The following is a 16,988-nucleotide window of genomic DNA, read 5'->3' on the forward strand; positions in this document are numbered from 1 at the left end:
CCACCATAAAATCTACCTATTTAGGGGAAATCCTTGGCAGTTTAACAAGTCGGTCACAGAATATTCCAACGCTGAAGAATCACCAAGATTTTTCTGCAGGAGTAATAATGGATTCTTGTGGAGGAATTTGCCCACTTTTTAGAAACAAAATTTTGATTTTTCTGAGCTATTTGTTGAATTTGTGAGTTAATGTTTAAACCTTACACTTCACCTACATACATCTCTTTACAAAGGTCAAGAATAATAACAATCTTTGTGATTTTTTTCTTCTGTTTATAACATGTATTAGCCCTCTATTCAGAAGTGTTACTTGAATGAAAAGTTGACTTTCTAGCAATCTGTATGTAAACACATGCCTACAAATATTCCTTCGCCCATTACACAAGTTGGTGGAACGTACATAGGAGAATTTATTCTCATTCCCTATGTCCAGTCTCTTCCTCCCAGCATTCAGTTCTGTTTTCTTCACCTATGTAAGTTCCACCCTTTCAACTAGGCCAAGGCAGTTTTTTTTATTCATTAACCAATAAAGCAATATACAAAAAAAGGAACTCCAACACCATTTCCCCTTTTCTGTTTAAACAAAAAGGAAGGCTTTAGCTTTAACATAGTAAAATTACATATAACAAAACAGTTATCAAGCAAGAATTACAGAGAAAATGGCTTGTTTGATGGCAACGTGGACTGGCCGTCGCCCTTTACTCACAAACCCCATCCAAATGCTTGGTCTCCCTAAAGAGTCAGAGGTCACGCTAGCAGCATAGCCCAAAAAGCTGACATTTTAAAAGCACCACTTTTTTCCTGCTGCAGCTGCTGAGTCAGGAAAATCTCTCTGCAGCACACCACCAGCAAACAGCAAAAAGCTGTGTTAAACTCTCTCTCTCTCAGGAAGTAGAGACAGGTGGAGCTCTGTGAGTTTGAGGCCAACCTGAGCTTTAGAGCAGTTCCAGGACAGGCACCACAGCTACACAGAGAAGCCCTCTCTCGAAAATAAATAAATAAATAAATAACACACACAAAAAAAGAAGCATGTTCTGTGGCCAAATAGTTCTTGCCACTCACAGGATGGAATGTTGTCTACTCTCTCTGAGCCCTTAGTAATACTTGTTAACTTGGAGTGTTATTATATGAGGCTTAAATGAGATAATACCAGCAAAATCATATTACCTTTACCTAAATTATAATCCATCTCAGCATAAACTATCATTATTTTAATTGCCCTGATAATTATTCATGTTATCCCTCCTCTTAACTGTTTGGTTGCTATGGAAGTGAACAGCTAAGATGCTGGTGTTTACTAAGATACATTCTCCACTGGGCTGAAAACGAGCAAAGGGTCTTGTCACATGTCTCCGTCCTTATGCTTATAATCACTTACAGAATGCTGTTTAGAAGCAATCCCAATATATAATTTCCTCTGTGTTACTTTGTATAAACAGTCTCAATACTTAATGTTCACTTACCGTGTTTTGTTTTCTTAACGATTTTGTGAAAACACAGGAACCATGTCTTATTCATCAGTGAGCTCCTTGGCAGCTCTTAGCAGAGTGCCTGGATGAAATGAGGGTTCACTAAGTGTTTGACTGAGTACACTGTTTACACATATTTGCATTGTAGTTTTGTTTGCTTGCTATTATTCTGTAGATCTGTAGTATTTTCCTTTTTTAGGATTCCCAGAAACTAAGGACGATGGAAAGAGAAAAGTACCACTTGCCAGGACCAACAGAAATATGCACTGTTCATATTAGTATAATGCATATATGAATATGTATAGGCATGAGCAGTAGAAGTGATCACTAACGATTCTCAGGCAACATTCTGGAATAAAGAACACGGTTTTATTGTCAAAATAATAAGAATGCTGTAAGGATCCTCAGGCCTGTGGTATTGCTCTGAGCCTTTCTTAGAGCTTCAAAGAGTTCTTTGGGGGTTGATCACAGGCTGAATGCATGACTGACTGTTCAGCACCATCCCGAGTCTTCGCAGCAGCTGTATGGTTCCAACTGGAGGGGAGAAACGTGGCTTGTCAAAAGATTTCAGGGGGCAAATCCTGGGCTGACTCACAGCTGGAGTCGGGTGTCTGACTTGAACATGGCAGAAGTACTCTACTGGGCTGGAAAACTCTGGGTAAAGAAAGCAGAGTCTAAAGTAAGATGTAGGCGTGATTCTCTAGAGGAAGAAAATCTGCTTTATTACGCATAAAAACTGTACAGAACGATTTACTAGATTAGAAGCTGGGTAGTCCAACATCGGCCATCTACACACCGGGAAAACAGACAACAGTGTTGTTCATCCCACAGATATGGATGCTTCGGCAGTTCTAATCCAGCCAGAAGATCCCAGGAGAGTCACTGGCATTGACTCCATGTTGGAAATCTGAAAAGGCCAGAAATGGTGGTCAACAAAGGACGACAGAAGCAGCCCCACAGATGTGAAGGCGGGAACATACCACACCTGCTGTTTCTTCCTTAGATGTCATTGTATCTGGGACACTTAGAAAATGCTCACTTTGGGGGTGGGTCTTACCCTGCCAGTTAATAATCTCTAGAGATGCCCTCACAGACAAGCCCGGAAGTGCATGTTCCACTTGGTTCTAAAGCCTATCAAGCGGGCAGTTGTTGAAATAGGAACGGCGGGGCTGCGTCCCCGGCACCCGGCCGCCTGCATTGCTAGGTTATGCCCCGAAATAATTACACGGAAACTGTATTCTTTCAAACACTGCCTGGCCCGGCTAGTTCCAGTTTCTTATTGGTTAGCTCTTACATATTGTTCTAATTCTAATTTCTAATATTCTGTGTAGCCCATTTCTAATATTCTGTGTAGCCCACGAGCTGGCTTACCAGGGAGGATCTTAACCTGCGTCTGTCTNATTCTGTGTAGCCCATTTCTAATATTCTGTGTAGCCCACGAGCTGGCTTACCAGGGAGGATCTTAACCTGCGTCTGTCTGGAGCGGGAGAATCATGGCGACTCCTACACTAAACTTCTTTCTCCCAGAATTCTCTTCTGTATACTCCGCCTACCTAATTTTCTATCCAATAAAATGGACCAAGGCAGTTTCTTTATTATAATTAACCAATGTCCTTCCTCCATCAGGCAGTTCATACCATCCATCCTCCCTCATCAACCTGACACCCAGACACTCACTCACTAAGTTAATCATTGTGTTATTATGGTAACTACCTGCTATGATACTTGGTGTAAAACAAACAAACAAACAAACAAATGATCAGGATCCTTGTAAACTGAGTTATGACACAGGACTGGAGAATAAACTGTTCTTGAGAGAAGAATGTGAAGGTGTTCTGCTCACCTTGCCAGGCAAAACCAAATTGCTCTGATGGACCTTATGGGTAAGTGTAGAGAACAAAGCATTTGTGAGATCAATAGCTGCAGATCAGGAGCCAGGAGATGTGTTCATCCATGGAAACAAGGCAACCCTCCTCTTGTACAGCAGCTACAGCTGAAGTCACCACCTGGTTAAACCTGAAGCAGTCAGCTTCCTTCTCCACGATCCATCCATCTTCTACAAGTTCAGTGGAGATGTGGTGAGAGCCATCAGCCCTGTATCTTTCAAATTATAATCCCTCCGGGAATATGATATTGCTGGGGTTCACTATTTTTCTGAGAAGCAAGTCAATGATTTCCATGGCCTTTTCAACCGTTACAGTCTTCACTTTGTGACTAAGGGGACCAGTGTGGGTGGGTGTTCTGTTAACTTCTCAATGTATCTATCCCCATTACACATAACAGGAATAACTATAGAATGATTTCAGGGACCCACTGGATCCACTGTGAGTCAGACAGGCTAAAACTCCTTTGAGACTTGATCTCCACAAGTCCCTACATTTACTGGCAGGGCCACATTGTTCTTTGGAATCTCCTGAAATCCATCATTCTTGAATTTGTTGGTAAGGCAATTGCACATCAGATGATAGGAGAATCTTCTGCCTCAGCAAAATTTCTGTGAGTTCAGTAGTGGGGAGCAGGCATCTAGCCCCACCTACCACCAATAAAAGATGCACAGTGCTTCGTGGAGTCTGAGGACAACTGAGCTCATCTTTGAACAGACCTGCAGCTGCCCTCTTGACTTGACAGTAGCTGGGATAAGCCCAGTGGTGGGCGCACTTTGGAGAGATGTTTATAACTAACCCTAGCAATCAAATTGCCTGCGGTGATAAACACTCAGGTAAGGAAGGCATGGATCCTTACTATGGATCACACTAGAGAAGGTAATGTCATTAGAACCCAGTTTTCACAAAGTCAGGAAATGCAAGGTGTGCTGACAGCCCTTGCTTTTGAAGGGACCTCAGAACCAGGCTATAGACTGAAAACCAGAACATGAGAAAGAGAAGGAGTTTTATATGTAGTCATTTGTTTTAATACATCCCCTATCCAACTGTGTGCCCATATTTGAATGCTGTTGGACACTCCCAAGCCCTTAAAACACCATTTCTATGCCTGGGCAAAGGGAGGATAATTTGTTACTTGAAAGCAGAGTCTTCGTCAGGTTTTCTCAGAGAACAAGAACTACTGTGAGCGTAGTACAGGAAAGGACTTCTTATAGGGTCTTACACGATGTGCAGTGAAGTCTGAGAAAAACAATTGCTTCTGTATCTGATTTCAGACTCGAGCCACTGTAGATCAGACAGAGTAGCAGGAAGGAAGGAAGCAGTGGTAATAAGACAGAGTGGGACCCACCGAGATGTGTGGAACTCACAAGGACACAAACTCACGAGAACACAAGACAAATGACTTCCAACCTCGACGGCAGGAGGACTTCCAGAAGAAGGCGATGCTCTCGACCACGAAGCTGCATATGCAAACAGTCCAGGCCTCGGAGACGTTTCAGGGAAAATGTCTTGAGAAAAAGAGAAGCTGGGAGCCAGTTAACTGCCCGCCACAGGCAAGCAGAGGTAGCAGGTCCCAGCGGCCACAGTGCTTGGCATAGAAACAACACTTCTGTATTCCAAATATCATCACAATCTCTCCAGTGGCCAGCCCTGATCCATCATCATACTGAGGAGTCATTTTGGTTCTTTATAGGTATATGGTAAAATGTCATCACAAAGTGCCAAATAACACAGGGCTGCCATCTCCTTGCAGAATTAACCCTTGCCAGTCTGATAGTTATGACGCACAGCCGATCCTCGATGATGAGAGAACAGCAACGCCTTGAGTGAAAGGACAATCTGATAAAATAGCCCTTTAGGACTTCTTATTCTTACATTTCCCCTTATCTTTTAAGCAGATCCCCTTAACTCCTACCTCCTCCGCCTTCATTTTTGAGACAGGCTATCTAGTCATAGGTTGACCTGGAAGACTTCTTGATCTTCCTGCTTCAGACTCTCTAGGTGATTGTAAACATAACTACCACACCCAGTTCTCTAGCAGAACAGAACTGGTAGGATGTGTGTAAGTCTATACGAAATTCATTAGATTGGCTTGCACAATAGGAGCTAGGAAGTTCAGTGATGGCCTCTGCATGCAGGCGAGACCAAGAACTTGCCCTCACTGACCCACCTAGAGTCACATCTCTTCACTGATTTTAAATCCGCTCTATTGTGGGAGCTCCTTCAGCTCCTTCAGCCAATAGCCAATGAGATACCAGCCCATTGGGGTGTGGTCTCTTTCCCTTTAAAAAAGCAGCCACTTCCTTTGGTTTGCTCTCTGGCTTCCGGTGACTAGGTTCCCTTCCTGGGATGGTGATCTGTAAGTTTTTCCCCCTTAAATAAATAACCATTCTATTAATCATAATTCCAAACTGGTGTGGGATTGTTTGTGACTTAAACCTTCACCTCTCAAGTTGACAATTAAGATAACAATCACATGCAGCTTATAGTGTACCTCCCATACTAGGATTTCTTTAAGGATCCTCACCCTAACCTCTGGAAGAGGCCCAGTAGGCCGCATGTCTTAATATATCAGAGGAAAGGAAGCTGAACCCTGGTAACTGGCTCCAAGCCTTTCCATAGAATAGCTGTAACCCAACAATTAATTAGCAAAATGGTCATGCTAATGATCTGCCATTTTACCCAATAGTATTCAGCGTGGAGCCTCACTAATAATTAAGATGGATTTCCTATTAGTTTGGCAGGGCAGAGACTCTGAAATACACTGAACATTAAGAAAAACTATAGAAATGCAATATTTCTGGCTCTCAAAAGTTTGTGGGTGTAGATTCAATTAAAAATACAATTTTTGTCTTTATTATCACCCAAGTCACACCAGAGTTTGCCTATGCCAGGATAATGCAACCACCCTGACTTGATGGTAATGTTCTAAGAAGACCCTTCTCTTTCCTCTTTGGTTCCAGGACTATTGAAACAAGGGCCCCAAAGAAACTGGAATCTCCCAGGCATGGCGCGCCTGAAGAAGGAAAGCTCTGAGGCCTAATGCCAGCCACAGTGGAAACATGTCCGCTGGAGAGAGGCTTCACCCTGTTCTCACAGTCTGTCAGGCCACCTTGCAGAAGAGCGTGAAGCCTAGACAATGGCTGGGACCACACCTTGACGGGGACTGCTGCTCAGCTCTGCACATTCTTAATCTCTGTTCAGACTTAAAACTCACGTCAGGACCCTGCAGACAGTCCTGCAGAGTTTCACTGGCTCTCTTCTTTCTTCCCGGTGTGACCACAGGGGATCATCACCACCTCTTCCTCCTCTAAAACACTGACTATATCACTCCCCACTCCAAATCCTTCTGTGTGCCCCATGCATTACTGCTCAAATTCATGGCCTCTTTTCTTTTGGTTATTATTGTTACATATATATGCGAATCAACATATAAATGCACCCTCTGAGTTTGTTTAGTAGTGCTTATGTGTGTACTTTTAGGGCTGACTTCCAATGCTGGATCACCATTTGGGGGGGCTCATCTTTGAGGAAGGCTGATTTCCCACCTCTCAGCAGTTTTAATGTCTGTAGCTCTTAAACTGGGCATCTACAAATAGAAGAATGACACTAGACACCCTATCTGTCGCTCTGCCCCAAACCCATCTCCAGACAGAAGATCCCAGTATGAAATCTGAAATGCTAAAATTGCTAGGAGAAAATATAGGCAACACACAGCAAGATACAGCTGCTGGAAAGGGCTTTCTGTCTGACTCCATTTGTCCAGATATTAAGGTCTACAATTGATAGGTGAGATCTCATAAAAATCATATTTTTTAAAATGGTCTATTGGGGAAGGGTGGACAAGCCTAGCTTGTTAGGGTTAGCAGGACCAAGGCTTTGTCCTAATAACCCTGGTAATAGTAACTCTTGCCTCAGTGAAGGACTGACCCGGACTAAGCTGCAGAGCAAAGACATTTGTGTCTATGCTGAGGAAAGCTGGAAAAGGCAGGCTGGAGGCACCTCACTTTCAAAAGACAAGGTCTCCAGCGCTAGACAGTCTCCTTAGTTCCTGTGTCTGCTGTTTGCCAGGTTACTTTTCTCTCAAGACAATGTGCTGAGCTTCACGGTATTGAATTGGGGCAGCCTGAAGACTTGGTATGTCCTCCATCTCAAACTTGTCTTGGAACAGCAAGTTCCAGGGTGCCTGCATCGCCCAGGACTGGGGGTGGTCAATCCTTTTGTAGAACCACAGAGGCGCTCCAGCCCTGAGGACTTCTAGGATCTTACAACATAGCCTTCCAGAGAAAACAAACCTGCTCACATTCGCACAGAGGCACAGACATGGTGGGATCGATGCTCCCGATCTTCGGACCAGTCTAGACCAGAATTTAGAGAGAACTTCATCCACTGGTTCTACTGGAGGCGATCACAAAGTCTACACTCCCCTCTCCACGGTTCCCGTCAAAGGGCCATAAATTGCCCGCATCCGTCTTGCCTTGAAGCTTTAAAGCCCATAAGCTCTTTAGTTGACATAAGCAGACAGGACTCCGTGTGTAGGTAGAAAGGAGGGCAGAGGTTAAGGCCTGCCAGAGGGCTTCTAGAGGACTCGCAGGACAGGCCGCTCCCAAGCAGCTTCCAGTACCTCTGTCATCCTTTCCCTGTCCCTGTCCCTGCTTCCTCTTCTCTCTCCCCACCGTCCTTTCCCCCTTCCTCCTCTTGCCCTCATCCCCCATTGTGCACATCAACCCCAGCTAAGGCCACCAGGACTCAGAAGGACACACACTGGTCCAGTGTATGGATCCTCCATCCCCCTCCTCGGGCTGCCTGCGGTGCCACTTTTACAATCCATTTCACTCATCTGTCTAGTGGTTCGACACACATTTTTGTACTGCTAGCTTATGAAAAATGTAGCCCCCTACTCCAGATCAGAGTTTAAACCAATACACCCCCCAAGGCCTTAGTGTTTCCCTTCAACAGAACACACAGCGTTCTTCAAAGCATCAGTTGATTACAGATTTCTCCACCTTCCCTTTACCCATCCTCCCCTCAACCCCCGAACTACCCTGCCAGAGCCTACTAATTTTTCTTCAGCAAGCGGAAATGGTCCGTTGCCTTACGTTCTAAACCCTCTGACTTTGGAGTAGGCCAACGAGAGTGTAAACAAGCACATGACTCCTTGGCAAAAATGCTCGCTATGTGAAGCTGGAAGCACTGTTGTCACAAGGCAGAGCCCACTTTCATCCCCGCCACTGGGAGAGCATTTGTTGTCTTATCGCCCAGGAATGATTTCCCCATCGGCAGTGGCAGCCCGCCAGCCAGCACAGTCCTCCAGGTCACAATATCAGTTGGCAGGCTTCAGTACCACCAGGCACTGATATTTCTATTTTTGCAGGAGGTGCTGGGCTGGGAAACAAAACTGCAGAATCACAAACTAATTCCTATTTACTTCAACTGTGAATTGCAGTCTGGCGCCAGAGCCTATGGAATTTTCAACTCTCATAAATGCAGCACACCAGAGATGCCTGGAAGTCTTGCTGATTGAAGTCAGCTGATGGACTTATCATTTCCTTTAATTCCCACAGAGGGTGGCAGGGAACATCTCTGTAAATCTGTCTCTTAAAGATACGGAAGCAGCCCAGCTAGGGCATCATCGTCATCTAAGCAGAGCTTGGAATGAACACAACAGAGACACGGCTTGTGTGGGAAAGTGAGTCCTCTAGGAAGAGGTCTGAGACCACTAGCTACATCTCCCAAAAGATGCTCCCTGTACCTGAGGCAACTCAGTCGTCCACTCTCCATGATAACTCTCTCTTGGAAATATTTAAAGTTAGATTGGAGCCAACGTGGAGTAACAAGGCCATACTTGTTTTCCCACGGTAAAAGAAAATGGGAAAAATGTATGAAATATCAGTTTTCAAGACACTGACTTTCAGGCAAGAAAAGATCAATGAGATTATGGAAAAAATGAGCCTAGTAAGTGCCTCAGCCTCCCAAACAAGGCTCCACAGGCTGCAGTTCAAGAATGGATACATGAGGCGGATGGGTCCTCTCCCTGAGCCGAGAATGGGATTGAACTTGTGAGACCAAAGCACCTAGAGTTTCTAATATACACCGCAAACCTGGAGACCTCCCATTGAGTGCTCAGCTAAATGCTGGTCAGTGCACACATGAGCAGGAGCTGCACGTGGCTGCTGAAAGAATCACAGAAGGAATTTGAGGTAACAGCACCAGCAATCACCAGCCAGAACAGATCTATGAGGCAAAGAATAAAGACACAGAAGAGACTTTAGTAGTGGGGGAAAAGTAGCATTCCACTAAAATATTGCCCCAGTCCTGTTTAACAAGTCTTACAAGCAAGATCCAAAAGGATAGAAGTATTCCCATATAACTGCAACCCAGAAAAAATTACAATATCTAAGATCTGCTACAAGATTGTTAACCATACAAAGGAGGAAAATATAGCCCACAATAAGGAGAAAAATAATTAAAACTACTCTAAAACTCACACAATCATTAGCATTAGGAAAACCACTAAGACAGCTATTATAACCAAATTCTTTGTATTAAAAATTAAACAGACTCATAGAAATTTAAGAAAAGCATCCTAAGCCAGCATCTAGAAATGAAAACTACAAAGTGTGAGATGAACACTACTTGAAGTAAGACTGACATAGTAGATCAGGCGCTGAGGAAGAAAGGATGTTGCACGAAAACACCAACAGAGATGCAGACAGGGAGATAAAGGATGGAAAGGAATTCGTAGAAGTTAGTAGAGCTGAGGGGACCACACCCAGCATTCTGGAGGCTGAGGCACGAGGATCTCCATAAATTCAAGGCCTGCCAGAGCTAGAGTGAGATCTGTTTTAGAGACAGAGAGGAAGGGAAGCGAGGGAGGAAGGGAAAGAAGGAGGGAGGAAGGGAGAGGGAGAGGAACTGGAGAAAAAAGAAAGGGCACCACTATGCTGTGGGCACTATAAACAGTTTAACATATGTGTAATTAGAGTCCATAAAGCAGACAAATATTTGAGGAAATAATATCCCACAACATATGTATAATTAGAGTTCATAAAGCAGACAAATACTTGAAGAAATAATATTTCAGATTTCCAGACTATAAAAGAAATCTAAGGTTAACAGGTGTGTGTGAGTGTGGGGTGTGTGAGTGTGGGGTGTGTGAGTGTGGGGTGTGTGAATGTGGGGTGTGTGAGTGTGGGGTGTGTGAGTGTGGGGTGTGTGAGTGTGGGGTGTGTGTGAGGGTTGGGAGAGGGGAAACCAAGGGTCAAGTTGCTTGAAATAAACGATGCAGAGAAACAGGAACAAGAAAGAAGGATAACAGCAGACTTCTCATTCACAAATTACAGTGAGGAGACAATGGGACAAATCCTCAAACGACTGAAAAAGGGTTCAGATCAGAAATTAAAGGTAAAATAAAAAAAAAAAAACTTTCTCAGGAACAGAAAAGATATTTTGCTATAAAAATATGAGGGAAAGTATACAAGACCGAAGTAAATATAGCCACAAAGGAATGAAGAACTTAGAAATGCCAGCTCTGTAAGTAACTATGTAAGATTTTTTATTATCTAAATATCATATACAATTTTAAACGAAAACAATTCAGTATTAAATTTATAATATATACAGTTTTGTTTATTTATTTATTTACCTATGTATTTATTTATTTATGAGCTACTCAGTCAGAAAAGTTACAGCTCTCCTGGGATTGGAGATTAAACCTTTATACACCCAACACTCTGAGCAGCTCCCCCCTACAGGACGTGCAGAGGAACACATGGTTCTTCTAAAGATCGGCTTCAGATTTACCTGTCTCTTCCCGAGCCCTGACTGATGTCTGCCTGCAATAACAAATGAAAGGCAACAATGTCCTCAAGTCCGAGAGTAAAGAAATGGAAGCATGTTGTTGCAAAGTTTCTATAGCACACGTGAAATGGTCTTATGTAACATTCGGTTGCAGAATGTGGCAAATTAAAGGCAAGACCTACAAACCCTAATCCAATTACTCCAGTCAAGTAGAATTATAAGTAACAAGCAACAAAGAAGATAAAAGAAGACCATAAAATTCAATTCCCTCTCAATTTCTAACTAAAGAACTATATTCTATACAATTTTCTAAGACACTGAAAATAATTTGTAGAGACTTCAGGAAGGAATTGACAGGACAGGGGCAGTAGTGGAGGGAAAGAAGCCTGTGAATTAACTGGAAGACAGAGTAGATGCTAGAGGAGGATGTCAGGATTTAAAGGGTTGTGAAAATCAAGAGGAACTGGGGAGACAGAAGGTCAAAACTAAGAGATTTGGCAGAAGAGAGATGTGAAAGGATGGAGAAGTGGGTGGGAAGAGTCTGGGAAACACTGTCTTCTAGACGTGGGTGTTGCACTGCCTGTACCAGACCTACATAATATGAAGCCCATCAATACTCTACTTGGAGAGGGGAGGGGATCATGAGCTCCCACCCTTAGCTAAGAAGCTATTGGAAGTCAATGGCCTCTGGACGGCAAAGATATTTTTCTTCAATCTAGCTACTGGTACATTGCCCACGATCAAGTGAATGATCCCATAACCATGCACATGTGTTGTGTAACAGTCCTTTCCTGGGGAAACTGAACACACTCAGCTGCTGACCCCAGACAGGGAACCCGAAACAGACTGAAGGAGAGTGAACCATGACTCTTATTGGGGTTAGTGACAGGAATATGGTGAGGGGGAGAAAAGGCTAAAGGATGGCTGTGTCACCAAAGCCCACTCTAACATGAGTGACAGCTCACAAAAGCTTCACAGTTTTCACAAAACTCAATAGCTTGGAGAGTGTCCTCTCCACGTGGTTCTACTGGTCTAAACCCCGTCCAGGAAGCTCGACTGGTCTTTGAGTCCTCTGTGCAGCTTGGCTTCTTAAGGAGCAGCCCTCACCTAGCATGTGGGAGACCTTGGCAGTCCCCAGAGAGGAAAAGGGAGCATTTTATAGAGGCATCAAAAGATGTGAGTAAAAATAGAAGACCTGCTTTGTTGTTGGATAGAAAATCCTCAGGGCTGTGGTGGCACACTCCTTTGGTCCCAGACTCAGGAGGCAGAAGCAGGTAGATCTCTGTGAGTTCGAGGCCAACCTGGTCTACAGAGCTTCCAGGGCAGGCACCAAAACTACACAGAGAAACCCTGTCTTGAAAAACCAAAATAGAAAATTCTCGGGTCATAAAATTGCCAGTTCTTTCAAAGTTGATTGGAATTTTTGAAATACCTTTTAATAAAATTGCCAAATTGAGGACAGAGAAATAAATGGCTCAATGGTTAAAAACATTTATTGCTCTTCCAGAGGATCTGGATTCAAATTTTACAACCCACTGGGCAGCTCACAACAAACTGTAACTCCAGTTCCAAGGAATCTGATGCCCTCTTCTGTCCTCTGTGGCTACAAGGTACTCACATGGTACACAGACATACAAGTAGACAAAATATCCATACACATAAAAATAAAATTAAAAATCACCAATAGTGATCATTTAAAATTTAAACAAGCCAATTCAAAGTTTTTATGAGAAAAATTTCAAATTGCTAAAAGTGCTCTCAAATTTAAAATGCATGAGTAGATACTAACACACAGTAGAAAACCACAATAATTTGTGCAATGAGGCACATAAGTTAATAAACAAATATTTTATAACTCAAATATAGTCCCCACCCAAATTCATTTAGACAGCCAGAAAATTGGCAATGCAGCATTTCAAATTCATTGAGGAAAATATTAGTTATTCAATACATACTGTTCAAACAATTGAGTGGCCTGATGGTGAGAAGGGAAGTTGAATCAGACCGTACAAAATTAATTAAAAATAAAGCAAAGATATGAATGGGAAGATGAATTCATAAAAGTACTGGAAAACTAGACTTTTGTGACTATGTTGCAAAACTCAACCATGAAATAATACGTTAATAAATTAACTCTAGAAATGTGTTTTTGCACGAAGATTTATATATCAAAAGATACACCATAAAGCCATCATGTAAATAAATGAAGTGGAAAAAAAAGAAAATCATATTTAGACAAAGGCAGAGCCCTAGGTTAATATTAGTAAGCACAAATTTGCAGAAACTGGCAATAGAAAAATAATAAAAGATTGTTTTCCAGATATATATCTTTAAATTTTATAAAACATATTTTTTTCATTTTGCAATATACCTCTCTAGCACCTTAATATAACAGTTGCTTCCTCTTACTGAAACTTTTTTGATCTTTTCAGGCCGTATTTCTCCCACATCTCTCTTGTTTATTTTTTTAGCTATCCTCAGACACTTTAAGTTTGACCTTAACTGGTCTCTCTTTAAGGACAAGCCTATGTTTGATCAGCATATTTGAGTCAACCACCTGCTATCCAAAGAGAACATGCAGCTTGAACCAAGCTTCGTTTAAAATATACCTAGAATCTTATTTATCTACACTCTCTCCTGGCTGTATCATGAAGGCCTGGCGTGTGCCCTGATGCTACTCTTTGATAGATATTGATAATGAATCACATCAGTTTTTCATGTTGAATCCAGATACACAGAACTTCCCCCTCCTTCAGGACCGACTCCAAGGAGGTCAAGCGAGTCTAGATCTGTCCTGCCTTCATTTACCCTCCCCGGAAGGTCCCAGTAACACAACACAAGTGAGCCTGTTAGTGCTCTTCTTAGTTCACTGTTGTTGGGTGTTTGCTGAAAACATTGTACCATGTAGTTTTGTGGTTTTCTGTACACTGAGAAGTAGCTAAACTCTCGAGTTTACAGGACTCTTGTTAAGACATCCATATTTGTAGGAACTGGTGCTGAACCAAAGTCAGACTGGGTTTATATTTGTAATTTCCTAAGACGTAGAGACAAGGACGAGGAAGGAAAAGGATGTTATTGTAGTTGAATGCCTATCCACTGAGAACAGAAGAACCGTGTTGGGGTTTGCCAAAATTAGCGTTGCTAGATAAATTGGGAACCTTATATCCTCCCTGTTGCCAGCAGAGCATGCCAGCTAATTTTAGCCCACTGTGTAAATATAACCTGTACTGATATACACTGACCTTTAACATCCACAGGGTCAATGGCATCCTGTGGCCGCCAGAGAAAAGCCTATGCTGGCCCAGTCTTGACCCAACTCTCTGGGCTGGATCCCACTCCTCCAAGACCTATTGTTTTTTCTTCTTGGAAATGACCTTGGGGATATCTTGGCCTGGTACCCAGACCAGAGATTGGTCTCTGCTCCTTCTTGGAGCCTAAAATTGCCCCAGCCAGGTCAGCAACATTCTGAAGTCCTGGAGGCAGATAGAGCCTCTGTTATTTTCTCTCAACAACATAACCCTCAGGCAGGAAGAGGCTGGCAAAACAAGTTTTAAAAGGACGGATTGGACATAGTGTATGTCCTCTATCTAGAAAAAATGGTCCCTGACTCAACCTCTGGCACAGCATCTGCCCCAGTGAATACAGCATGATTGCGGGCTAATATAATTTCCAGAAGAGGCCCCTGCAGCACGTGCAGCCTGTCCCTGAGCCCCAGCATTCACCACCAGGGGCACAATGACAGCCTCAGGGCAGAAAGGCCCTGAGCAAAAGCAAAGTACAAAATGGAGGGAGTTTCCAGCCCGCAGCCAGTTCCCTGGATCTGAGCGAGGCATACGGGAGCTTCTCTTTGGCTCTTTTAGTGTCTTCACCTGTGAAAGAGAAAGCTCACAGTCCCTGCCTCTAAAGTGGCTCAAACACCCAAGGCTTGTAAGAGTTCCTGGAAAATGCCAAATGCTTACTAAACTGTTGGCTGTTGTTTTGCTATGGTTGTATGGATATATATATATATATATATCACCTTCCCCATTTATTAGTTAGGTAACCTTGAGCAAGAGGACGTAAGCTTGGATTTCCTCATCTACAAAATGGGAAACAGAAAGTCTTTCTTAACAGACCTGCTGCTTGAATCAAATGAACTAAGAGGTAGGAAGCACTTTCTGGGCTCCCACAGGCCTGGGCTGCACCAGCTCCTCCTGCTATCTCTCCAGATGCTGAGGCAGTTCCTCCTGAGCCATGAGACTGACAGACCCATGAGGCTCCTCTAGCGATGACTTCAGGGTTCTGAAAAGGGCTGTTAGGGAATAGATAATATGTTCATTTTCAATATTTTCTTTGATGGCTACTAAGAGAAATAACGATAAAGACAGAACAAGAGTAACGTATGCAAAAATACCGATGAAACGTGTTCGAGGGAGAGAAAATTGTTCCCCCCTGACTTTGCCTCATTGTTTTTGAATTCTGTTTTGTGAGGTTTTATTTTGGAGGAGGGGGTTCCGATTGTTTACACATCAAAGCATGAGAGTACTATAGTGCCTTTTTAGCCGAAGTGGATGAGCCGTGATGCTGTTCTCATTCCGAGGGCCTTGACAGATACAAACAATAAAAGACCCCAGCAATGGCAGGTGATGGAAGCCCGAAGAAAGTCCCGCTGGGGCGGATAGATATGGGCCCATAATTCCCTCTGATTTCCTCGCTTGTCTGAGCGTTTGTTTTCTATTTCTTCTCTTCTCAGCAGCCAGTTGAGGCTGCTCTGTTTTTGCTTGGACCAATATTAAAGTTAGTTTGCATTTCCTGAGGCGGGCCAGGAGATTGGGGGAGATAACAACCAACGGGTGGCAGAGTTAACTGCAAAGCAAGTAAGCCAAAAGCAGGATCAGGACGAAACATGGTCAGGAAACCGTCTTTACTTTCTTTCAAAGAGGAGCATTTCTTGTACGCAAATCATTCCTGCCGTCTTAAAAAAAGAAAAAATAAATAAATAAACTTCTCCCAGGAGTTTCCCCGCACTCTAATGACAGTTACTGTAGCGGGTCTCAGAGTCGGCTCCCACAGCCCCTCTCAGGGGAACTGCGGTCCAACTGCTCTTGTGTAATAACGGGCTGTGGTGAGCAGGAAGAGACTGCACCTTTCTGCTGCACGCCCCCGCCCCCGCTGCCCCCCGTGAGTAGGACTTTAGAGATCCCGTGGAAGAGCACAGACCCAGCAATCCCATAGACCGAGGTAAGACGTGTTCCCCAAGCTGCAAGAAGCAGCCAGTGGCTGCCCTGCCTTCTCTTAGGCGACCCTTTGGAATCTTTCAGCCGGAACCGTGGTCCTGCTTTGCCTTGCTTGAGGTCAGCTCAGTAATGTTGGCCCTGCGCTCACAGGCTACTGTTTGAGCTTCACGGCTCCGCTGTGAGGTGGGTGCTATTGTTAGTCTTGTTTTATGGAGAAGTGCTCCAAAGCTAGTGAATGATTCAAAAGCCATCCCTTGCCATAGAAAGGCTTCTAGAACACCACAAATGAAACCTGGCAGGTGGCTTGAATGGCCCCCTCTCATAAGAGGACAGCGTGCCTAAAGGCATGTCTGGAAAGTGGCAGGCAGATACTCTAGAAGGCCCCTGTCACGAGTGGAGTAAAGAGGAGATGTATTTAGCTCCCGTGTGGTTCTGCTCTAGGGCCATCTGTCTGCCTCATTTTTCCCCCCACTCAATGTTGACGACAAATTTTCTGTATTGTAAGTTATTCTTTATGAAAGTGATAAGACTTCTTTCTCGCTTCTGGTGTCAGCCTTGCTCCTCTGCGCCCTCCCCACATGCCACACACATGCACACACACAGCCTCTCACCACTCAACC

The 16,988-nt window shown here is 43.6% G+C and overlaps 1 long non-coding RNA gene across 4 annotated transcripts in view; it reads right to left on the reverse strand.

Moving 5' to 3' along the window:
* Positions 1–1,843: 1,843 nt before the first annotated feature.
* Positions 1,844–16,988, reverse strand: part of LOC126510996 (uncharacterized) — a 52,391-nt gene continuing 37,246 nt past the window's right edge. For 2 of the 4 annotated variants that reach the window (XR_007594576.1, XR_007594580.1), the window contains exons 2-3: positions 2,266–2,376; positions 1,844–2,123 (exon numbers count right to left, since the gene is read on the reverse strand). This is a non-coding gene — a long non-coding RNA (uncharacterized lncRNA). Of the gene's footprint in view, positions 2,124–2,265; positions 2,377–2,840; positions 2,868–2,920; positions 2,956–16,988 lie in introns of those variants that run through there. The other 2 variants (XR_007594578.1, XR_007594579.1) reach the window with 2 other exon arrangements.

Source organism: Alexandromys fortis, unplaced genomic scaffold, assembly GCF_014885135.2.
Source record: "Alexandromys fortis isolate MF-2015 unplaced genomic scaffold, M_Fortis_MF-2015_v1.1 scaffold_10, whole genome shotgun sequence".
NCBI lineage: Eukaryota > Metazoa > Chordata > Mammalia > Rodentia > Cricetidae > Alexandromys > Alexandromys fortis.